Source organism: Pipistrellus kuhlii, unplaced genomic scaffold (assembly GCF_014108245.1).
Source record: "Pipistrellus kuhlii isolate mPipKuh1 unplaced genomic scaffold, mPipKuh1.p scaffold_m20_p_3, whole genome shotgun sequence".
Classification (NCBI taxonomy): Eukaryota; Metazoa; Chordata; class Mammalia; order Chiroptera; family Vespertilionidae; genus Pipistrellus; species Pipistrellus kuhlii.
Genome location: NW_023425529.1, coordinates 76035761 through 76061429, shown reverse-complemented (window position 1 = coordinate 76061429; position 25669 = coordinate 76035761). Strand labels below are relative to the sequence as shown.

Sequence of the window (25669 nt, the reverse complement as noted above, 5' to 3'; positions counted from 1 at the left end):
GCCATATCTGCTGACTTAGCCCAGTGGTTATAACACTGGACCATTTAACCCAATGCAGACCAACTTTAATAATAATACCTCCAGAGCTTCCTTCCCCATTAGTTGAAATCTGTTTCAGGTCTGCATCAGTTTGACTTCCCCCCCCTCCTCACCCCCCACCTGTGTTGCTTCTTTCCTCTTCATTTCACAGTGGACACATGATAAATATCTTGCATCCTTAATATGATCTCAGTATCAGTATTCAGAAAACTCCTATCTGGATAGAAGGCCTGGGGGATTGGAAGCCAGAAAAAATGCCACAAAAGATTTGAATAGGTAACACCAAAGTCAACTTTATCTTCACGTTTAAACTGTTCTGACAAAAGTTTTTAGTGGTTTTCTTGTTTCTGAAACCAATGAGCTTCTTTTAGTTCTTTTACCTTCAGGAATGATAATGATGACTTTTCATTTTCTCAAAGGAAAAAGTGATATGAGTACAGGAATCATAAACTCGGACTCATATCCCAGCATTAGCCCCTGAATAACTATGAGATTTGGATCATATTATCTAGTCTCTCTGAATTTCAGTTTCCAGACTATAAAATGGTGATAATCATTGTAACTACTTTCCAAGGCTGTTGTGATAACTGATGTCCAGAATATGCCTATCCTATATAATAAAAGAGTAATATGCCAATTGACCTTAATAGTTGAACTATCAGAAACAACTAGTGCTATGACACACTCTGACCACCAGGGGACGGACGTTCAGCACAGGAGCTGCCCTCTGGTGGTCAAGATGCTTCCACAGGAGGAGAGCTGCTCAGCCAGAAGCCAGCTCATGGCTGGTCAGCGCAGCAGTGGTGGGAGCCTCTCCCACCTCCATGGCAATGCTAAGGATGCCCAACTAATGGCTTAGGCCTGCTCCCCATGAGGACAGGACCTAAGCTATTAATCAGACATCCCCCAAGGGCTCCCAGGCTGCCAGAGGGATGTCTGATTGCCAGATTAGGCCCAATCCCCTGGGAAGCGGGCCTAAGCTGACAGGTGGACATCCCCCAAGGGGTTTTGGATTGCAAGAGGGTGCAGACTGGGCTAAGGGACGCACACACACACACACACACACACACCCAGTGCACAAATTTTCGTGTACCAGGCCCCTAATCACATAATAATCACTATACAGTATATGTGCTTAACCATTTTATCCTGTTATATCACTTTATCTATTTCTCCTTCTACCACTCTGACAGTTTCTTCTAAGCCAATTCATTCTTTCTGTCTTTGTGCCCCAACCATCAACTTGAATATTAATGTTATTCTCTTTGGCTCTTTTATGTAGCCAAAAAGAAAACTCTGAAATCATAACAATCATCTTCTCAGATCATAATAGTATGAAACTAGAAATCAATTAAAACACCTCCCAACATTCAAACACATGGAGGCTAATTAGCATGTTATTAAACAATAAATAGGTTACCAATGGGTGGATAAGGATACATATGTAATACCTTAAGCAATAAAGAAATTTTTAAAAAGCCAATATCCATATTTGATAAAAACTTTCAGCAAAGTGGGAATCACGGGATCATACTTCAACATAATAAAGACCATATGTGACAAACCAACAGCCAGCATCACACTCAATGGGCAAAAACCAAAACCATTTCCCTAAGAACAGGACCAGGACTGGGATGCCCGCTTTCACCACTTTTATTTAATGTAGCATTGGACATTCTATCCACAGCAGTCAGATAAGAAGAAAAAATAAAAGGCCTCCAAATTGGAAAAGAGGGTATAAAACTGTCATTATTTGCAGATGACATAATACTATACATACAAAACCCTAAAGACTCACCAAAGATTTAATAAATGGATTCAGCAATGTAGCAGGATACAAAACGAATGCCCAGAAATTGATGGCATTTTTATAAAACAATAATGAAGTATCAGAAAAAGAAAAAAAAATAAATCTAATTTACAGTCTCAACAACAACAACAAAATTAAGATACTTAAGAATAAATTCAACCAAGGAAGTAAAAGACCTATACTCAGAAAACTACAGATCATTGAAAAAAACAGAAGATATAAACAAGTGGAAGAATATACTGTGTTCATGAATTGATAGAATTAACATCATTAAAATGCCCATACTACCCAAAGCAAGCTATAGGTTCAGTGCAATCTTTATTAAAGTATCAATGTCATATTTCACAGATCTAGAACAAATATTCCAAATATTTATATGGAACTGAAAAAACTTCGAATAGCTGAATAGTCGAGAAAGAAGAACAGAGCTGGGTGGATCACAATATTAGATATCAAGCTATACTACAAAGCCAATGTAATTAAAACAACCTGGTACTGGCACAAGCACATGCATAATGATCAATGGAACAAAACAGAGAACTCAGAAGTCAATTCAAGCCATTATGCTCAATGCATACTTGACCAAGGAGGCAAGAGCATACAATGGATTAAAGACAATCTTTTCAATAAATGGTGTTGGGATAATTGGACAGGTACATGCACAGAAATAAAACTAGACCACCAACTTACACCATATACAGTAATACACTCAAAATGGATAAAACATGTGAAACCATAAAAATCCTAAAAGAAAACATAGGCAGCAAAATATCAGACATCTCACGCAGCAGAATTTTCGCTGTTACAATGCCTAGTGCAAAAAAAAAAAATGAATGAAAAAATAAACAAATAAGACTATATCAAATTAAAATGCTTCTGCACAGCAAAATAAATCAGCATCAAAATTAAAAGGAAACTCACTATATGGGAGAACATATTTGCCAATAATACATCTAATAACGACTTAATTTCCAAAATATATAAAGTATAATACTTATACAACCCAACAAAAGAAAGACAAACAATCTAATTAAAAAATAGCCAGACAACCTATATAGACACTTCTCCAAAGCTGATACAAATGGCCAAGAAACATGAAAAATGCATAAAATCACTGATCATTAAATAAATGCAAACTTAAATGACAATGAGGCATCACCTCACACCTGTCAAAATGGCTACCATTAACAAATCAACAAATGGCAAGCACTGCCAGGATGTGGAGAAAAGGGAACTCTAGTACACTGATGGTGAAAATGCAGGCTGATGCAGTCACTTTAGAAAACTGAATGGAGTTTCATCAAATAATTAAATCTGCCATTTGACCCATTGATCCAACTTCTAGGAATATATCCTAACAAACCTAAGATCAATCAGAAAGAACGTATACACCTTATATGCATAGCAGCACAATTTATAATAGCTAAGCTCTGAAAACAGCCCAAGTGCCCATCAGTAGATAAGTAGATAAAAAAGCTGTGGTACATTTACACAATGGAATAGTATGCAACTGTGAAAAAAATAGAAGGATCTCTTAGCCTTTGAGACAACATAGAGGGTCCTGGAGAGTATTATGCGAAGGGAAATAAGACAGTAAAAAAAAAAGAGAGAGAGAAAAAAAGACAAATGTCACATTATCTCACTTATATGTGGAATCTAATGAACAAAGTAAACTGACAAACAAAATAGATCAAGAGACAAGGAAGCATGCAACAGACCAATGATTCTCAGCGAGACAAGGCGAGGGGGAGATTAACCCAAGAACGTATTTGCGTGTACACATAACCCATGGACACACTAAAATGTGATGAAGGTCTGGGGAGGGGCGGGAGTTTGGAGAAAGGGTCAATAGGAGAAAAAAGGGGACATCTTTTTCAACAATAAAAATAAATTAAAAATAAATGAAAACAACTTAGTCATGAAAAAGAAAGAAAAAGATAAGTGCATTGAGCCTTTCATTAGCACCAAGGAAGTGTGGCAACCTTCTCTTTATTAAATACTCTTTGTTTTGACCAAGAACCAAATGATGTCCTCTAGACGGAGTAAAATGTATTCTTTGTAATACATTTAATTTTTTGAGGGCTTTTTCAGGAGCGATTCTGTTCAGAAAAATCAGGAAGCTTTGGTAGGAAAAAGGTAATGCAGAAGGTGACTGTACTTGCCTTTCAGCCTGAAACCTTAGTCATTTCTGTACATTTTAGAAACATGAAAACAATTGGCTGAACTTTTTGAAGAAAATGCCAGAGGTCCATAAGAGGAGGTTTGCTGAAAGCATTAAGGTGCAGTAGAGAGATATGAGGCGGCTCTTGCAGAACTTTTTGCTCTGACTCATCTGCAACCTTTTGGAAAATTTTATGTGGCAAAAAAGTACTGTGTTATTATGCTGTATAATGTGATATCCAGATTTGTCAGCTCACTTGACATATCTTTTATTGAGGGGTACAAGAAGAAACCCCACACTAGCTGAGGAAAATTTTTCTACTTACATCCCACACGGAGATTTAAAAATATATTCCTAGAATTTGGCATTTACAGGAACATGCTTCACTTTGGTAGTCCAAAAGAAGACAGCTTTTTTATCCTGTGTTAAGAACCTGTAACCATAACACATCACCACTAGAGGGCCAGTGGAGCTCACATTAACTTGTAAGTGGTGATGGACTGGGAGCAGAATACACATTTGTGTTTACTCTGCAAATTCTTCTTTTACAGTGTCAACTGGTTTGTTATTTAAAAACATTTTATGAATATTTTGCCTTTCTATTTTGTTTCTTGTTTTGCAATTTCATAAACATAATGCTCATTTTCTAATGCATGGAGTCAGGTACAAATTATAATAGAATCTTTTCTTCCATAGAGATAACATCATTGCATTGGAAAACTATTCCATCCCAACCCTATACTTTTTCCAGATAGTTACTTAAATTATTTTACAATAGTTGTTATAATGGCACTTGATGTGTGAAGTTGAGCAGGAAAGATCTAAAAACCTGTGTAACAGTGTTTTGAGAAAGGTATCATATTCTTTTCATTGCAAAGGATAGAGACATTTCCATGAAATGAAAATGTCTTTAGTGAAGTTCTTGTGGCAAAGGCAGAACTTAAACTTTACAGAGATGAACATAAACATAAGATAAATGTCCTCTTAAAACAATCGGTAGCAAATACTCATGCATTTGTTACTACTATGCTAATTCTAGGTAATAATGGTCTACTTTGAAAAATATAAGACAATGGAATTTTTGCTTTCATGGAACAACTCATATTAATAATATTTAGAGATGAGATGAAGGTTGGATCATTTTCTAATGTAAGCTTTACAAGTCAAGTTGGTGTTTCTAATATTAGGGAATATTATTCATCTTTCCTCAGTGTAATAAGTATGTCAGCGATAAGCATGAAACAAAAGATACAGATTACTTTCCAGATTGTATCCAATTTTCTTGGTTTGATTTCTAACTGAACACCTGGGTAATGTAAAGTAATCATTACTTGACAGTCTGATGGCCTGACTTGAAAGCATGCTTCAAGTGAATAAATGAATAAGTAAAGAAATACCTTCTGCTACATATACTTTTCTTTATAGTTATTCTTTGATTTCTGGAAGAATTAATCAGTTACATATTATCCCACTATTCTTATACCTATTTTAATGTAACTTCCACATTGCATATGGTTGTGTGTTTCTATGATGGTTTCTCCCCTGCACCCATGAGCTTTTCAAGAGGGAAGACAGTTTATTAATCTTTAAGTCTCCATGACCATTTGTGGTGTGGCCCTTAACTTAGTGAAATTAATTAGAATTTGTTTAGTGATGGTAAATTTTATACAAATGCTCTCAACTTTATTTTGCTCCAGGCTCCTTGAAGGATGCCTGTTTTCAAGTCACCTAGAAATTCACCTTTTCAGATAAAGAACAGGCCATTTATCTATCGTAGGCTGGCGATGTTAACCCCAGTGATACTGCAGTATGTCAGGGCTGCTCTCTGCTAAGCAACCAGCATGACTTTTCTGCTTTCTTCACCCTACTTACTAAAGAAGCTTAAAGGGCATTTACTCAGGCGCTTCCACTTGTGCATAGAAATTTACTATTTTTAGCAGTACAAAATGCAAAGCACTGTTTATTTATAATGATCCATGGTGTAGAATGTGCTCTGTGTCTGACAGAACATGTTCTAATCTTTCCTTCACTACTGAGTAGCAAGAGCGATGTTAATAAGAGCTGACACTGAACAGCTGCTGTGTGTCAGGAGCTCCTGGGCACTCTGTATGCATGTTTTAACTCACTTAATGTCTTGCTAATTTGGGGCAAATGCTCATCCCTTATCTGTAAACTGGAGATGTGTCTATGTCATTTTCTGGAGTTAATGATGTACTGAATATAGAGAACCTGTCACAATTTATAGAGCACGAGTCACAAGATTTCCTGCTGAAAACAGTTTCCCTCCTCTCTTTCCATTTACAAAACTCTTCTTGTTCAACAACGGTCAGTCATGATTCCGACACTCTCTGCTTCTACCACTGCCTAAGCAAGTGCATTGAGCCAGGAGCTGCCAGGTGTTTTATGTAACGTTTGTCATTTCCTTCTGACAATAAACACATGTGGTTGCTGTATTTTCTCCATTTAATAGCTCTTATAAATATGCAAGTAGCTTTTATAAGCCATTGCACACCATTTGAATCAAAGTGGCCACTTATTTTAGTTCATAAAAATTAATTTTGTGTATGCATTTTAATGTATGATGATAATAATTATTACTTATGAGAGTTTGAATATTGGCCTTCAATGTGATGTGTAAAATAATTTGTGCTGAAATATGAATAAAAATGCTTAGGGCTTGTTCAATTTTGGTTATCTTAGAATGTTATGAGATTCTTTTGAAAAATGTAATTTGATAATTAAAACCCCAGTAGTAACTGTAGGCCACATATACAGCCAGAAAAAAAATTAAGCATTCTGTTCTCAAAACCCAGGTGATTCAAATCTCAGTTTTGCCATGCAAATAATCCTCTAGCAATGAGCAAATTCATTAAACTCATTCTGTCTCAGCTGCCTTATTTTAAAATTAAAATAATAACTATATGTATAGTTTTTTTAAATTGAACTTTTTATTTTGAGATAGCTGTACATTGACATGCAATTATAAGAAATAACAAAGAGAGATCCTATATACTCTTTTCTCAGTGTCCTCCAATGATAATGTCTTGAAAAACATAGTGCATGCCTTGTCCCATTTGGCTCAGTGGATAGAACATCGGCCTGTGAACTGAAGGGTCACAGTTTCAATTCCGGTCAAGGGCACATGCCCAGGTTGAGGGTTTGATTCCCAGTGTGGGGCATGCAGGAGGCACCTGATCAATGATTCTCTTCCACATTGATGTTTCTATCTCTCTCTCCCTCTCCCTTCCTCTCTGAAATACATATATTGCACTATTACAACCAGATTATTTATATTGATGAAATCAAGATGCAGAATATTTTATCAGGATCCCTTATATTACACATTTATAGCCACATTCATTTCCTTCTCACATCCACTCATTCTTTAATCCCTGTAGATCACTAATCTAATGTTCATTTCTGTAATTTTGTCAGTATAGAATGACATATCAATAAAATTATACAATGCTAGAGGCCCAGTGTACATCATTCATGCACTGGGGGTGGTGGTGGGGGCTCCCTCAGCCCAGCCTGAGCCCTCTTGCAGTCTGGGACCCCTTCAAACAGTGAAAGAAATTTTAATTTCAACTTCTATGTTTACTTGTTTACAACATTCCAAGAAATGTGTTTAAATTTGAAACTTTGCAGCCTTAGTCTTTTTCCTTTGTTCCACATCTGTCTCTACCATTCCTCCCCCAGACCCTCTCTTTAGAAAGCTTTAGAAAGAGTAAATTAAATTGGCTCAGTTATTTTTGAGTTATGAGACAGCAAAAAAATATATTTTTCCCTCCTCTTAAAAATTGCTCCAAGCTTTATTTGTCCTGGTTTAGCTCAAAAGTAGACTTAAACTTCACACTTGGCAATATTTTAAGAGGAAAGAAAAATCAAGCCAAAGTTTTAAAAACATCTTATACAATCTAAGGTTTAAAAGATAATAAGTATGTTGCTCTAAATTTATGTTATCCACATGTGTTATGTCCATATTAATGTAAAAGTAGAATATTATAATTTTGTCTACTTTGATTAAATGAAGTTATCACTGATTACCTGTTTTCAAGTGTCCAGAAACCAGGGGGAAATCAGAGGCTTGGTTTTGTCCCTGCTATCAGAGACTAAAATTGGCATGCAGGATTCTTGTAGTGCAAGGCAGGAGTATAAACAGCATTTTATGGGAGTCTGGAGGAGAAATCGATCATAGTCTGAAATTCTACTCCATCGTCCTCTTCCAAACAACCGTCATTTATTATATGGACCAAAGCAATAGTCTCTGACTCATCCCTCAGATTTCACTCCTATTCCCCTTTAATCCAGTCTTTCCAAATGTCCCAAATTATTTGTATTTAAAGATAAATCCAATCAAAACCTCTTTTTTCTTAAAAAATTCTTGTTGTTTTGATGTTTTGACCACCATGAATAATAGTGCTGCAATAAACATAGAGGTGCATATATCTTTGCAAACAAATGTTTTCAAAATTTTCAGGTATATACCCAGAAGAGGAGTTGCTGGGTCTTATGGGTAACAACTGAAATGTCCTTCAATAGATGATTGGATAAAGAAGATATGGTACATATATAAATGGAATACTACTAGGTCCTAAGGAAAAAAAATGAAATATGTTATTTGTGATTACATGGATAAAACTTGAGAATATCATGTAAAGTGAACTAAGTCAGAAAAAAATTAAGAACCATACGATTTTATTCATATGTGAGAAATAAAACTGAGAGCAACAAATAAATAAGAAAAAGAAACAAGGAAAATTCATAGACACAGATAACAGTATGATGGTTAGGAGAGAGAAGGGGATTGGAGGGTAGTAAATAGTAAAAGGGTTAGGGTTATTTTATTCAAAATAAAAGGTGAAATTGGTGTGTGGTTTGATTAACTCAAAGTGTAGCAATTTAAGGTGATTTTTTTTTTTTTTTTACAAAATATTGCTAAGCACATGTCAGTCAGGGGATAAAATAACATTCAGAGCTTCTTTTTGTCAGACTGTGCCAAGGGTGGTATACATAGAATCAGACAGTATCTTGGAATGATAATGCTTTGCTTTTTCTTATTGTATTGTATAAAACCTTTTCTTTATTCAGACAGAAATATCCACATAGCCTGGCAGAGAAGTAGTATTATAATAGGAATGAAAACATGAAGAAACAGTCAATAATTTTTCACATCTAAAATAGGTTTTTGAAAATCAAAAAGGGATGGCTAGATAAAAGAAGAACATCAATTTTACACCATAATAATGCCACCGGAAGAAGATGAGAAGCAGGATGTACTTACTCCTTGCTGTGGGCGATATTAACCTGGGCTAGGGAGCTGAGGATTGGACTGGGCAGCAGGGGTGAGGCATGATTTTAAGAGAAGGTCAGAGCAGGGGATGAAAGGCAGAGTAGCAGAATTAACATCAGTGCTTGCTTGACACTGTGGTTGGCTGTGCTAGCAAACTTGGAGGAGATAAGACAGTGTCTGCAGATGATTTGTTACCAACTAAGAAACTAGTGTGTTACTCAACAATGTGTAAAAACCAGATGTTGAATTATATTAAGGATAAATCATTTGGGCTATTGGGCTCTTCGTGCCTTCTCTCAGGATGTGGTTTTCTGCTGAAAGTTGCCTTGGGGAATGTCCACCACATGGACACCTCATTATATCTTGAGACTTTTTGAAGCCTCTTTTAATTGCCCCATAGAGACCATTTACTACTTTTCCAATAGCCAAGGACACTAAAAGCTTCCTGAATGAGTGACTTCATCCTTGTTACAGAGGACTGTTGTGGTGTAGAGAAGAATGCCCGTAGCATGTACCCTTGACTTGGAGTATATAGTGTTAAAACCCACCTCTAATATACACCCATAATCCAGTTAGAACTCTAGGATTTGTTATTTTGAATAGCTCTATGATTTTAGACAAGTCACTTTAACCTTCTGAATCACAGTTTTCTTATTTATAAAATGTAGGTAATATCTATCATCAGGGTTATTATTATGAATAAATGAGATGTCTTTTGTAAAATAACTGGCATATAACAGGTTCTTAATAAACTAATATTTCTATCACCAAAAATTAACAACTGTCTCATACTATCTCAAAATGACTCTGTTCAAAGAATAATCAATAGCTGGTGCAATACTTTTCTACTACTATTATTAAAACATTTATATTGAATTCATTCATTTTTTCATTCATCAGATATTTATTATCATTGTGTGATAGACATTGTGATAAGTACTTGGGACATAATGGAATAAAATCAAATAAGATCCTAATTCTGTGGTCCTTGCAGTGAAGCAGGATAATAGAAAATAAAGAGTGAATTAATAGCCATTTAATTACAATTGTAAGAAGTGTTGCAAAATAGTTAGGTAAGGCTTTCATCTTTCTACCTGAATCTCTTGGAGCATTTCCTCTTGCACCTTGGACTTCCCTGTGGGAAGTCTGAGATGCTGAGACCACATAAAAGAAAAAAGCACCCAGCTGAACCCAAACTCCTACCTTGTCTCCAGCGAGGTAGGAGGATTTCATAAAGCCATCTCCACCCTGGAGGCCAGACCACAGTAACTGGACATGTATTCCCAAACAATGTCTTTTAGTATCAACCTACCTAATCAGGCCTAATCAAACTCCTCCTCAAAATAGTGATGTATGATGAAATGGTTGTACTAGCTTTTCCACTGAGAATTGGACTAGTGTGTTATGTAACAATGTATAAAGGACATATTTTGAATTCTATTAAAAATAAAAAGTGTCCAGCCTGGTTTGTATGGCTCAGTGGTATGGCTCAGTGGTTGAGCGCCAACCTATGAACCAAGAGGTCACTATTAGATTCCTAATTAGGGCACATGCCTGGGTTTTGGGCTCAATCCCCAGTGGGAGGGCACTTTCATCATTGGTGTTTCTATCTCTCCCTCCCTCTTCTTTCCTCTCTGAAATATATATATATATATTTCAGAGAGGAAAGAAGTAAAAATTAATTAATTAAAAATTAATTTTTAATTTATTTTTATCTTTGTTATTGTTGAAAGTGTTAGTCCTCATGTATAGACATGGTAAGAAAAATAATACATAGACAATCAAGACAATTTAATTGAGTGACAAATTTGATTTATTGGGAAGAGCTGAACAGTCTGTGTCAGAACAGGGCCACTGTTTTAAGTTTTTTTGAGAATTAACAACCCTGTTAAATGTTGAGTTTCCTATCATTGAGCGAGGCCTGTTGTATTTCTGGCAGTATCTACTTTTAAGTAAATACTGTCAAACAGAGAGTCTGTGGAGCAGGCGTGTTTATACAGGGCAGGTTTTCTTTCACTAGCTCTGTGCAGGGCTTGAACTGCTGACTTCAGATAACACTCTTGTTGACAGGCCTAAGGAAGAAACACATTGTAACACACACAAAAATGTGTCAATAGCCTCACTCAGGCAACGGAATTGCTAATCTTCACAATTTGACTCACTAGGTCCTCTGTTTATCAGAAGGCTTTCTGTTCTGACAGCATGACTCATTTTTAGATTATATAGAGGGGTGCTCAGCATAGTGACAAAGAAGCAGGGGCATCAGGAGCCAGGTGGGTGTCACTGGTGATCTAGCTTTGCTACTTACCAGCTGTGTGGCTTTGGAAAACTTACTACAACTCTTTTATCTATGTACTTCTCAATTATAGAGAGGGAAAAATGGTACCTGTCTCAGAGTTGGCAGTCAAGCAAATTATTCTGCATGTACATATATATTGAAAGAAAGTCAGGTAATAGGTAACAATCATTTTTTTTTCAATATCCCAAAGATGGTTCACATTTAATCTTGTGCATATATGTTCCCAGTGCTTTCAGAAAGTTATTCTAAAATATAATATTAATAAATTATATATACAGTATATATAAAAACCCAGAGTCCATGATGACTGTGATGACCAAACGACTGGTCACCATGAGGTGCATTGAGCTCCTCCAGTCCCTGCCCCTAGCCTCTAGGCTCCAATGGATCAGCAATGGTGAACGGGAGAATTGTGGTGGGTGGCAGGAGGACAGGGCTGGCTGTCAGGCTGTTGGGATCACCAGCTCACCCTGGCTGCTCGGCTGCTCAGGGCCTCAGGCCTGTGGAAAAGCAGATGCCTGTGACTTCACCTCCATGCACATGTGCCTGGCCAGCTACAGATGAAATACGTTGCCCGCTGGGGGCCGCTCACACCAGGGCATGTAGATCACAGGTGTGCCCTGCAGCTTCCGTCAGTGCCCCAAGTCCCAGCAGCAGTAACAGCAGCAGTGGAGGTGCCCACATGAGCAGCCTAGAGAAGGCAGCACATTCCATCAGCGCATGGGCATGTGCATGGACGTGAGTTTGCCAGGGCCTGCTTTCCTGCAGGCCTGAGCCCCTGAGCAGCCAGGGATGAGCTGGTGATCCCAATGGCCTGGCAGCCCTGTGGTAGAGGCAGCATTTGGCTGGGGAATGGGGAACAGACAGAAAATGGCCCTGATCCCTAAGTACCCTACCGGCACGATTTCCTGCACTGAGCCTCTAGTATTTAATAAATAGCAATTTTGTAATAACCCCTTGCTTCTGAATGCTCATCTTGATTGATGACTTTGCTTGCTTTTGAATTGTATAAGTGTCTGTTAAAGTGAGGAAAAAGCATTTTGCTTTTGAAAATAAAGAACCTCAGTTTTTCCAAAGCTATTCAGCAGTTTAAAAATCCATGTCAATATTCACTAAGCAAAGTAAGAAGAGTCAAATGCTCATGGCACTTCATTGAGATACTTTCAAATCAGGCTCACAGGATCATAGCTGGTTTGTAGCCATTTGTGCACTAAGGTTTTTAATATAGATTTTGAGTTCTAAGGAGCAGCAATATTGACAGCGTGGGGAAGTATTATTTCATTATTATTTTTAGAAAAACATTTGGCTTATGTATATATAAGACACATAAGATTAACTATTTGGCTTTTGGCTAATCCTAATGTGTAATGATATAATAAGGCATAAAAGGGTTTAAGTTAGTTATAGTTATACAGTTATTTTCTAAACTACTGTACTTCTTCAGGGCTCACTTCCACTCTTCAGGGTACCTATTTTATTTCCCATACCTCTTTGCCCCCTTGCCTGATATGTTCACTTCAAACATTTAGACATTTAGTAGTGCCGAGACTGGTTTGGCTCAATGGATAGAGCGTCGGCTTGGGGACTGAAGGGACCCGGGTTCGATTCCGGTCAAGGGCATGTACCCAGTAGGGGGTGTGCAAGAGGCAGCTGATCGATGACTCTCTCTCATCGATGTTTCTATCTCTCTATCTCTCTCCCTTCCTCTCTGTACAAAATCAATAAAATATATTAAAAAACAACAACAACAACAACACACACACAAACATTTAGTAGTAAAATGTCTCCAGAAGGGAAACTTCCTTCTTCTCATACACCTAAATCTGGAAACATACCTGGCCCTGAGGGCTTCTAACCTGTCCTGATGGGCCCTTTATCCTTGCTATCAAAGGTGGACTTTGGGCTGAAACCAGTTTGGCTTAATGGATAGAGGATCGGCTTGGGGACTGAAGGGTCCCGGGTTCGATTCCGGTCAAGGGCATGTACCTTGGTTGCAGGTACATCCCCAGTAGGGGGTGTGCAAGAGGCAGCTGATCGATGACTCTCTCTCATCGATGTTTCTAACTATCTTTCTCCCTTTCTCTCTGTACAAAATCAATAATATATATATATATATGTATATATGTATATATGTATATGTGTATATATGTATATATGTGTGTGTATATATAAATATACATACACACACACACACACACACACACACACACACACATATATATGAAAGGTGGAGTTTGGGCAGTGGACTTCTGAGATGAATCCCAGCCCCTCTCAGCTTCTCAAAGATTTTAATCCCTTCTCTCCCTGGAATAATCAACATTTCATCAAACCTAAAATGTCATAAATTATAGGTTGAAACATTATTTTATTTCATTTTATTTAATTGTGAGGAAATATACATAACCTAAAATTTACCATTTAACCATTTTTAAGTGTACAGTTTAGTTCATTCGCATTGTTATGCAATCACCATCATCATCTTAGAACTCTTTTTATGTTTCCAAATAAAACAATAGTTCCTCATTCTCCCCTTCCTCTAGCTCTGGCAACCACCATTCTGCTTTCTGTCTCTATGAATTTAACTATTTTAAGGACTTGATATAAATTAAATCATACAATATTTATTATTTTTTAGTTAGCTTATTTCTCTTAATATAATGTTTTCTAGGTTCATCCACATCGCAGCTGGGGTCAAAATTTCCTTCATTTTTAAGATTAAATAATAGTTTATTGCACATATGTACCACATTTGTTTATTCATTTATCTATTGATGGATTTAAGTTGATTCTACCATTTGATTTTTGTGAATAATGCTGCTATGAATATGGGTGTACAAATATCTATTCAAATCTCTGCTTTCAATTATTTGGGGAGCATACCCAGAAATGAAATTGCTAAACACTAAAGTAATTTTGTTCAATTCTTTGAGGAACCACTGTATTACTTTCCATAGCTGCTGCACCATTTTACATATCCACTAGCAATGCACAGGGGTTTTAATTTCTTCACACCCTCACCAACACTTATTATTCTTTTTTGTAATAAAATTTATGTGCATTAAAAATAATATATTCTAAGAAATATCATATATTGGACAAGAAAGCTAATCAGAAAACTTCAAATGCTGAGATATCACAGACCTTAAACTTCAGTGCAAATCAGACAGAAAGGTATATCAATGGAATGAGTCAATCTCAACCTTGACACAGAATGAAAAAGAGTGAAAACAAAAACATGAGCCCAGGAATTGAACACAAGCCAGTCCTCAAGCAGGTTACCAGTCTGAATCATGCTGCCAGTGAGATTTTAACATCTCGAGTGGAAATTTTAACCTAAAGAGGACTTCAATGAATACTGTCTTATGATGACTCATTAATGTGAATTCAAATTGCTCATACTTCCAGTAAAATCATTAAAATGTGATAAAACCTGTATCTTAAAACTGAAAAAATATGTTTCTAGTTAGTAAATCATTACCAACTAATATAAAACATGGTTAACTTCCATCTTTAAAAGAAATTTAGAACCAGAATTCCCTGTCACAAACCATTTTCTTTGATAACTTTATTTGATACTTCCCCCCCCAAAGTAATATGTATAAGGCTGTATTCACTTTTTCCAACACCATTCACTGTTTTTTCACTTTTCTTTTCTTAATAACAGACATAATATGTAAACGTATTACCATTGTAAAAGACTCCAACAGTAAAGAGGATATAGTTCAAGTACTTCCAATACCACCTTCCCTTCTTGGAGGTTTGCCTCCTTCCAGTTTCTCTTCTATCCATTTACACGGGACATATTTTTGGAAAATTAAAAATATAACTGAAATACAGTGTATGCTTTTGAACCACTGTCCATCAATGCATTTACCTCCTCTAGTGTTTTTATTGACTTTCTGGTACCCTAAGACTTAGGCTAAGTCATCAGTTAGCATTGTCAATAGGTTCTGCAACTTTAAGTGAAATGATGGGTAACAAAACCAATATTATCATAGGCAAATTGCTATGACAAGTGTTAAGTTCCATGTGGTCATCGGCTTGATTCTCGGTCACATGCCCGGGTTGCAGGCTCTATCCCTGATTAGGGATGTGCAGGAGGCAGCCGATCAATGATTCTCTCTCATCATTGATGCTTCTATCTCTTTCTCCCTCTCCCTTCCTCTATGAAATCAATACAATTATATTTTTTAAAAGAAGAGTTACTTTCCTATAGCATCTATCAACATTAAAACAAAATGGCTTTGTTTGAGAACCTGCTGCATTCTGTGGCATAGATGAACACTTCCGTTACTGACAGAAATTTGTCATTTCTAATTTTCATGATTTACATGCTGCCAAGAATTGATTCCTAGAAGTAGAATTGCTTGCTCTAAAGGGTATATGTGTTTTACATTTGACAGACATCAGTAAATGGCTCTACAGAAAAAAACAAAAAACTTCCATGATTAACACTTCAAATGAGATTTCAGTAGAAAACTGTTTTTTTCACCTTACCATCACTGCTCTTGTTAGCACTTCCACAAGCACTGTTCTACCCTCCTTTCACCTAATGCCTGTGATATTTTTACTGCAACCAACCACTTCCATCCTGCACAAACAAGTTGGGCTGGATTTCTCTAAGTATAATACATGGAGAAAACCCAGCAAGCTGTTCCAAGAATTCCTTAATATCACTAGCCAGGAATGTGTTTCATGGTCACTTTAGCTTCAACGGGGTCTGGAAAACTGAGCAGCAGGATTTCCATGCTGGTTTAGATGAATCATAATTTACTTAAATGAGGGTTAAATTCTTAAAGATAACGGAAATCATTTTACCAAGGAAGAGCTATTAATGAGATGTCTTATTATATTATTATAATACTAGAGGCCCAGTGCACTAATTCTTGGCCTATGATCAGGGCTGATTGGGGCCAGGTCGATCAGGGCCGGGCCAGAGAGGAGGTGATAGCTGCTGGACAGGGCATGGGAGGAATGAACACCAGACACTGCTGCCACCATTGTCAGCACCCTAACTTACCTCCCCCGCCCCTCCTCCTTCCCTTACTGCATGCCACCACTATGGTAGTCAGTCAGTGAGCCAGTTGGGGCCTGCCAGCAAAGGGAAAGGATGGGGCATGAAAGGTTGGCTGCTGGTCCCAAGGAGAGAGCTGGCCTTTAGCTCTCCTGGGAAAGGGGCCATGTCCACTACCACCAACTTCCAAAGACTGTGGTGGGCTGGCAGTGGGCTGATTGGAGCCTGCCAGCCGGGAGGAGAGACAGGGCATGGGAGGTTGGCTGCAGGTCCCAAGGAGGTAGCTGGCCCTTGTCTCTCCCTCCCCTCCCCACCTCCCCAAAAAAGGGCCACATCTGCTACTACTCACCCCTAGTACCCCATCCCAGCAGGAGGAAACACAGGAGGTTGGCCAGTGTTGAGGGAGGGACCATGGGAGGTTGGCCAGCTGGCCTGTGGAGGTTGGCTGTGGGAGCACACTGACCACCAGGGGGCAACTCCTGCATTGAACGTCTGCCCCCTGGTGATCAGTGTACATCATACAACCGGTCGTTCTTGTCATTCTGGTCATTCAGTTGTTCAGGTCTCTTAGGCTTTTATGTATATAGATTGACAGAATTATATAATATATAATTTTTATTATATATTATATTAAATCATATATATATATATATATATATATATATATATATATATATATATATTAGCAAATTAGCCGGGATGCTGTAACAGTCATGACCGGCTAAGGAGAAGGCTGCACACACAGATGGGTGGGAAGGAACTATGTGCATGGTGAGGCAAGCCACAGATGGAGCAGGTCCAGAGTAGACAAACATAGGGGGACTTTCTCAAACTGCAATGGTGGGCCACCAGTCCCACCTCTGACCACTCATTGGCTAAACTCCCTATATGCCACTCGCAGTGTTCTTGGTAACTTGGGTAATAAGAATCCAAAAAGGTGATCTAGGGTTTTTCCACCTCACTCCTGGAGAAAAAAAACAAAGCTCCACTACTGGAGGGGCTAAGAAATGTCATATCTTATCCTAGCCAGTTTGGCTCAGTGGATAGAACCTCAGCCTGTGGACTGCAGGGTCCGGATTCGATTCTGATCAAGGGCATGTACCTAGGTTACAGGCTCCTCCCTGGCCAGGGCCCACCTCAGGGCTCATGCAGAAGACAACCAATCAAAGTGTCCCTCTCACATTGATGTTTCTCTCTGTTTTTCCCTCTCTCTTCCATGCTCTCTAAAACTCAATGGGAAAATATCTTGTGAAGATTTTAAAAAAATAATGTCATATTCTTTTAGGTATCTTGAAAATGCCTAAAGAAAGTTGTCATTTTTTCATGGTGAAGGGACTGAAGTCTGTGTTGATGAAATTATCTTGGTGGCAGCAGTGGGGTGATGGGGTTGGTGCCTTCCCCAGATCAGCCCAGTCACCTCCCTCAGAGGGAGACCAGACTATGACATAGGCCTACTCCCCATGGGGAATGGGCCTAAGCCATCAGTAGCACATCCCCTGAGGGTTTCTGGACTATGAGAGGGGTAGGCTGGGTTGAAGGACTCCCCTCCAGTGCACAAATTTCATGCACTGGGCCTCTAGTAATAGTATAAAACTGCCACATGGCATAAAATTATGCATGAGGTTATAAAAATTACACTGACTTGATATCAGAAAGTCTGGGTTTTGTCTTAGTTCTATCAGTTAGCTATGTGATTGTGAATAAGTAAGTATGCTTCTGATTTTCTCATCTATTAAATGAGGTTCATAGGAACCACCTTAAACACTCCTCAGAGGTGCTGCAAGGGTAAAAATGAAATAATAGATGTGGAAATCACTCTCAAATACCACAGTACCCTGTAGATTGGTTTTTATTACATATATGTAATAAAGTTAATGTGTATTAACTTTAATTTGTTGATGGAGAATGAAAGTATATTAAATAAGTCAAAACAAGTGTCTTTCTATCTGGCATGCTTATTTCCTGAGGCATATCCCTGGCATGTCCCTCAAGTCTTCATTTCCTCTGAAATGAAGAAACTACATGTCTATTTGTTCTTTGTAAATATTGATGCCATTATCACCTTCCATCTTCACCTTTACTTTTGGCTGCACAATTTAAGTAAAGAAACGACTAAAAGATAACAGGTAGAACCTTTAACTTCCAATTTATTTATATTTTATTGTGCAAAGGGGGGATGTTTCTTTTACAAAAGGTCATTTCTGGGATTACAGAATAAGAAGAATGGTCCAAGATTTGTGGCAGCAGAAACAAGCCAGAGAAGGAGACGACAACAACAACAAAAAACATAGAAAGAAAGTAGAAGTAGTGTCTGCTGTCCTTCATGGTGAATGATAGGGAGGCAGAACTTCCTGGGATTCACCTTAGGAGGTCCCATTAGCGGAAGCCCAGGCTTTCCATGCATCTACATTCCAAAGTTCTTTTGAACCTTTTGTGTAAACAAATTCATGGTTTAGCAAATGTCTACACACATTGTACTGCTTTTGTATGTGGTGAACATGTTTCTGCTTTGGAAGAGTTGCTAGAATATGTTAAAAGGTCACTTGCATAGTGGGAGTCGAAACGTGGAGTTGGAAGGGATCTCAATCATAGGTAGTAACCTTGAAAAGCATGCAGAGGAAGTAGGTCAAGTGCAGAGGGCTTGATTATTTACTGGGTTCAAAGCCCACCAACAGGAACTCAGATGGAGGTCTTAGAGGAGTCCTTGAAACAAATTCTGTCTGCTTCAGGATGTTGGAAACTTCTGATAAAAATCAAACGGGTTCCAGGGATGATGGTCCCTGCTATGATCTTAAGTGAGATGAGATCCAGATGCTGAAAAAAAGTAGATGAAGAAAACAAGTTGTATCTAAAGAAAAAATAAGCATTATTCTAGCTAGTGACTGTGCTTCACACAAATTCAACAGATCCAAGGTACAGAGACAAAAAATGAGTTTCAGGGCCCAGTCTTTTAACTCTCTAAGACAGGTACAAGAAGTTATAGATATATAAATATGGAAGTTTATGTTTCTAATTTAGAGACAGATGTATACCATACAGATAAATACCCTTCCCATTGATGATGCTCTAACTTATACATCTCTTGACAATTTTACCCAACCCCATAGACACTAGCTGGAATCCTGACCACTAAGAGTTGTGTTGTTAATACCCATTTCTGATATTTTACTTCACTTATTGACTTGACCCCTCCATTTTCATATTCATAAATGGGTGCAAGGCTGAATCATATTTATGAACACTGTATATTGGATAATCCATTTGCCTTCTTTTTAGTCAGCATCTTCTAAACATGTTACTAGCATCTCAGCATTACGAAACATGATTTTAATAAGTTCCATGAAGGCAGGAATGAGGCCTATCTTGTTAGTCACATTATCCTCACCTGTAACATATTAGGTTCTCAATGAATGACTGGGTGCAAGAATCAATGAATGGATCAGACTGACAGCAGACATGATGCATACCTGATTATCTTGTCAACAGACATACTGATACAAGTGATGGATTCAATATCATTTGGATACTAAATATGTTAGGGTCATTCATGCTTAAATAGGATTGTAATGACTAACTTGAAGCACAACTGACAAGTAAAACATTAACCATTGTTTCCATAGAGAAATACATTCCTAACAATTGGTGCACAAATGAACTTTAAGAACACAAACCATGTGTGTCTTAAGGACTGACAATTTTTAAACGTATTTATTGAGTCACTTTTTCCCCCTTCTCAAAATGTTTGCCTCACAGGATGTCTTAACATGTTGCTTTGAGCTTTTTCTTTTCTCCTGTTCATTTTTTCCCTTTAAAAATGAATGCTCTGAAAGTCTTGGCCTCGTGTCAATGCTATATCCAGGAGGATTAAGAATCAGCAGGGCCGCTGTGCAGCAATTCAGAAATTGAGTACGTCCTGTGGATTGGCAGCACATAGCCTGCTTTGTGCAGGAGGCACCCGTGTTCCAGTAAAGGCATGTTAAATTTAGCAGCTGTCTTGTACTGTATTTGTCACTGGGGATGGGGTGGAGGAGGTTGACTATAATCTAGATTCATTTGCAGGTTTTACTTGAAAGTTTACTTTAAAGGATTCATCTAAAGGGGAAGACCAGCCACATAACCTTATTTTTTATAAATTGTAAAACTGTGTAGTAAACACACACACACACACACACACACACACACACACACATGCTCTCACACACACACTCTCACACACACACTCATGCTTGTACTGTATAACTTGTATTCTTTATGGTTAATATTTTCTTTGTTGTAAGAATTCTATTTAATTTCATATAAGCATTCAGGCCAATCAAAGATAACATATGGAGGCCACCAGTCTGGTTACTACTGTTCATAATATAGCTATGTTTATAAGAATAAATAAATAATTTTGGAAGAAATGAGAGATATACCCAAAGGAATTAACAGTGAAGCATTTGTTGTGATGACACACAACAAATGGAGTCTAAATGGGCAGTCGGATCTACCTCGAGGGATTCCAGATTGAAGAGGATACAGGCTGAGCTGAGGGACAACCCCCCCCTTTCGTGCACCAGGCCTCTAGTATAGTATTATATTATATTATATTATATTATATTATATTATATTATAATGTAATATATTATAATATTGTAGTATAATATAATATAATATAATAATAATATAATAGTATAATATAATATAATAGTATAATATAATAGTATAATATAATAGTATAATATAATATAATATAATATAATATAATATAATATAATATAATATATACTAATAATAGAGGAATATGCAAACTGTCTGGGATGCTGTAACGTAACTAAATCTCAGCAGCCGGCACATGCAGCATGCCCCAGTAAGGCTGCTGAGACTTTCTACACTGAAGACAACAGGGTTCAAGGATGAAGGGCTCCAGTTTCGTTTCTCACACCCAGCTAGAAGGCCTCTCTGGGGTGGTTCTCCCCTCTGAGCCCTGCACAGGACAGGCACTGCAGCTCTGGAGCCCTGAGGGGAGGTGGAGCAAAGTGATTTCCCTCTGGGACCCCACTAGTCCCATGCAGAGGGTGCTCTCCCTGGGAACCTGGAAATCTGTCTCCCGGGTGACTGTGCAGCAGCTGGCCGGCGATCCGTGGAAAGGTTGACTTACCCATGCGGATGTGTAGCTGGCGGGGGCCACCAGCTGCCATGGTTGAAGTCGCCCTCGATGGAGGAGCGGGGGTAGCGGGGATCAGAGTCGGCCGTGTCGGCAATGGAACGCCATCTCTCCGCTGAATGACTAGAGCACATGGACCTCAATGGTCCTTGGCCACTTCCTGAGCAGCAGTCAGCCCAGACCGGAGATCAAACCCGAAACCTATATAAGTAGGTGCCCTGACAGAATGGAACCCAAAACAGGAGCAGAGGAGCTCTCCAGCCCGCAGCGGGGCCAGGGCACCCAGAGGGGTTTGTTGAGGGGCCCTGACAGGCAGCCCAGAGCTGACTGGGTTAGAACCCCCTCCTGATACAGCAAGGTTGTGGGCTGGATCCCTGGTCAGGGCCCGGACAAGAAGCAACCAAAGAGAGCATAGTAAGTGGAACAACACACTGGTGTTTCCCTTGCTCCTTTCCTCTCTCTAAAATAATCATTAAAAGTATAATAAAAAATAAACCCTCTGGCTTGCAAGGTTGCTAAAACAGAAAGTGAAGTCCCATCCCTCTGGTTCATTCAAAAAACACTTCATATAATCCTTCAATAATTATACGGGGGATGGGTGTTTGTTTGTTTGTTTGTTTGTTTGTTTTGATTAATCCTTACATGAGGACATTTTTCGATTGATTTTTTTTTTCAGAGAGTGGAAGGGAGGGAGAAAGACAGAAACTAATGTTAGAGAAATCAATTAGTTGCCTCTTGTGGAATCTCCAACCAGGGCCCTGGATTAAGCCTGCAACCCAGATACTCGTGCCCTTGATTGGAATTCAACCCAGTACCCTTCAGTCCTTCCATAGAAGCACTATCCACTGAATCAAACCAGCATTTTTTTATTTTTATTTTTAAGTCCTCTTCTAAGGATATGTTCTTTTCATTGATTCTAGAGAGAATGGGAGAGGGAAAAAGCAAGAGAAACATGTATCAGTTGCTCAAGCAATCTGACAGGGATGGAACCCACAACTCATGTATGTGCCCTCACCTGGAATCGAACCCATGACCCTTTGGTGTGGGGGAGAACACTCTAACTACTGGTCCACATTGACCAGGGCCTTGAGGTACACTTAAGATTTTTTTTTTCTTTCAAAAACCGGTTTGGCTCAGTAGATAGAGCGGTGGCCTGCAGACTGAAAGGTCTCAGGTTCAATTTCGTTCAAGGGCATGTACCTTGGTTGTGGGCACATCCCATTGGGAGGTATGCAGGAGGCAGCTTATTGATGTTTCTCTCTCATCGATGTTTCTAGCTCTCTATCCCTTTCTCTTCCTCTCTGTAAAAAAATCAATAAAATATATATTTTTTAAAGAATTTTTTTTTCCAGTTATGTCCTGGCCAGGTGGCTCAATTGGTTGGAGTCTCAACCTGTATACCAAAGGATTTCCTGTTGGATTCTAGGTTAGGGCACACCATTAGGTTTAAGTTAGATCCTGGTGGGTCAGCAAGTGCAGAGGCAGCCTACAAGTATTTCTCTGTCACATGGATGTTTTTCTCTATAAAAATCAATTTTAAAAACATCCTCAGGTGAGAATTAAAATATATATATTAATTTTTTTTCAGATCTAAAATTTTATTTGGTTCTTTTTTAAATTTTATTTTTCATTTACAGTTCACAATCAATATCCTATCCTATATAATAAAACCCTTTATGCTAATCAACTGAACAGTGGAATGACTGGTAATTATGAACTTACCACAGAGGGCAGATGCTCAATGCAGGAGCTGCCCTCTGGGAGTGGGCCTAAGCTGGAAGGAAGACATCCTGGGGTCCCGGACTGCAAGAGGGCACTGGGCTGAGGGACTCCCCCAGATTAGACAGGGTGCAGACTGGGCCTCTGGAGCAGGAATTTTGTGCACCAGACCTCTAATATAATATAATAGTCTCTTGTCAACTTTTCCAAAAGGATAGGTAAAATTGTCAATCTATAACATCTTATTATTCAATGCTTGGCATTCAATCCTACGTACAGAATGAGGAAGGGCAAATGCCAAGATAAAGAAGGAAGTACAGACCCATAATCATAACAAACAACAAAAGTATTAAACCTACATTTCATTTTGTATACAATGTCTTTGAAAAGGTATTTAGGAAATATAACTATTTGGAAACTTGCAATTGGGTCTTTAATAGGGTGAGCAGGCATTCTACAGAGGTGTCATGTGAATGACTTGTATCTTCAGATGTGCAGAGGGATATAAAGGTAAAGCTGTTAATGGTGGAAATAGTTAACAACTTCCACACACTTACAGATCACAAATCTATTAAATGACAAATCTACTGAACAACCAGAATGACCGGTCAACCAGTCACTATGACATGCAGTGACCAGCAGGGGACAGACATTCAATGCAGGAGCTGCCCCTGGTGGGCAGTGTGCACCCATAGCCAACCTCCCATGGTCAGCCAACCTTCCCTGGTCCCTCCCTGAGACTGTCAAACCTCCCTAAGCCCCTCCCTTACCCCTCCTCCTCTCTGGCAGCCAGCAGGCCAAGGCTGACCCTGCCCTAATCAAGACTGGGAAAGCCAAAACCAGTTTGGCACAGTGGTAGAGCTTCGGTCTGCAGACTGAAAGGTCCCAGGTTAGATTCCGGTCAGGGGTATGTACATTGGTTGCGGGCACATCCCTGGTAGGCGGTGTGCAAGAGGCAGCTGGTCAATGTTTCTCTCTCATCGACATTTCTAGCTCTCTATATCTCTCCCTTCTTCTCTGTAAAAAATCAATAAAATATATTAAAAAAAAAAAAGACTGGGCAAGATGGCCCAATAGGCTCTGATTGCTGGTCAAGCCAAGGGATTCCACCTATGCACAAATTTTTTGCACTGGGCCTCTAGTTCACTTATAAAAATCAATAAGAATCATAAGCTCTTCTTTTAAAATACATCTGTTTCTGAAGAACTATTTTTTTAATATATTTTTATTGATTTTTATACAGAGAGGAAGAGAGAGAGAGATAGAGAGTTAGAAACATCGATGAGAGAGAATCATCGATCAGCTGCCTCTTGCATACCCCCTACTGGGGATGTGCCTGCAACCAATGTACATGCCCTTGACCGGAATCGAACCCGAGACCTTTCAGTCCCTAAGCCGACGCTCTACCCATTGAGCCAAACCGGTTTCGGCTGAAGAACTATTTTTATAGATTGAACATTTCACCCTTTAGGGTAAATTTTAGAAATCATATCATCTTCCTTCAATGAGACAAAATAGTATTTGAAGAAATGCAATAAGCATGTGTTAATTGTGAAGTCCAAAGAACAATAAGACACATTTATTGTTCTTATGAGACACAGGTCTTTCCTTTTCCATCTGTGGTATCCATAGTTTTATTTATTTTGGGTTTTTCTTTGAATCCAATTTAAATCACTTAATTTTCCTTGATTTAGTTTAATCCTAAGTAATGATGTCTGTCAAGTCATGGATTTCAAGTATATATGTATATAATCATACATTAATATACATATTCAACTATTAATATACTACCAGTATTATATACACAATGGTTAGGGAAACATGCTCCTAGAGGCACAAATTTATGAACAAATACTATATTGCCTCTATTTCCTAGCATCACTGAAAAAAACACTACTAATTGATACAATAACACTATTTAGAGAAGCAAAAAAACTATTACTAAATCAATTATACATCCAAATACCTACCTATATCTATATCTATATCTATATCTATATCTATATCTATATCTATATCTATCTATCTATCTATCTATCTATCTATCTATCTATCTATTATATATATATATATATATAAAAGCCTAAGCAACCATTGCAACCTATGACTGAACAGGCTGCATTGGGCAACTAGGCTGGCAGGGGGTTAGTGAGGGGCGACCAAACAACAGAGCAGCAGGCTGTGTGGG

The 25669-nt window shown here is 38.3% G+C and overlaps 1 long non-coding RNA gene across 2 annotated transcripts in view; it reads right to left on the bottom strand.

The window, feature by feature from the left end:
* Nucleotides 1-11099: 11099 nt before the first annotated feature.
* LOC123653214 overlaps nt 11100-25669 on the bottom strand; it is a 120746-nt gene continuing 106176 nt past the window's right edge. Inside the window, exon 2 of one of the 2 annotated variants that reach the window (XR_006742888.1) lies at nt 11100-11375. This is a non-coding gene — a long non-coding RNA (uncharacterized LOC123653214). Of the gene's footprint in view, nt 11376-18748; nt 19431-25669 lie in introns of those variants that run through there. The other variant, XR_006742887.1, reaches the window with a different exon arrangement.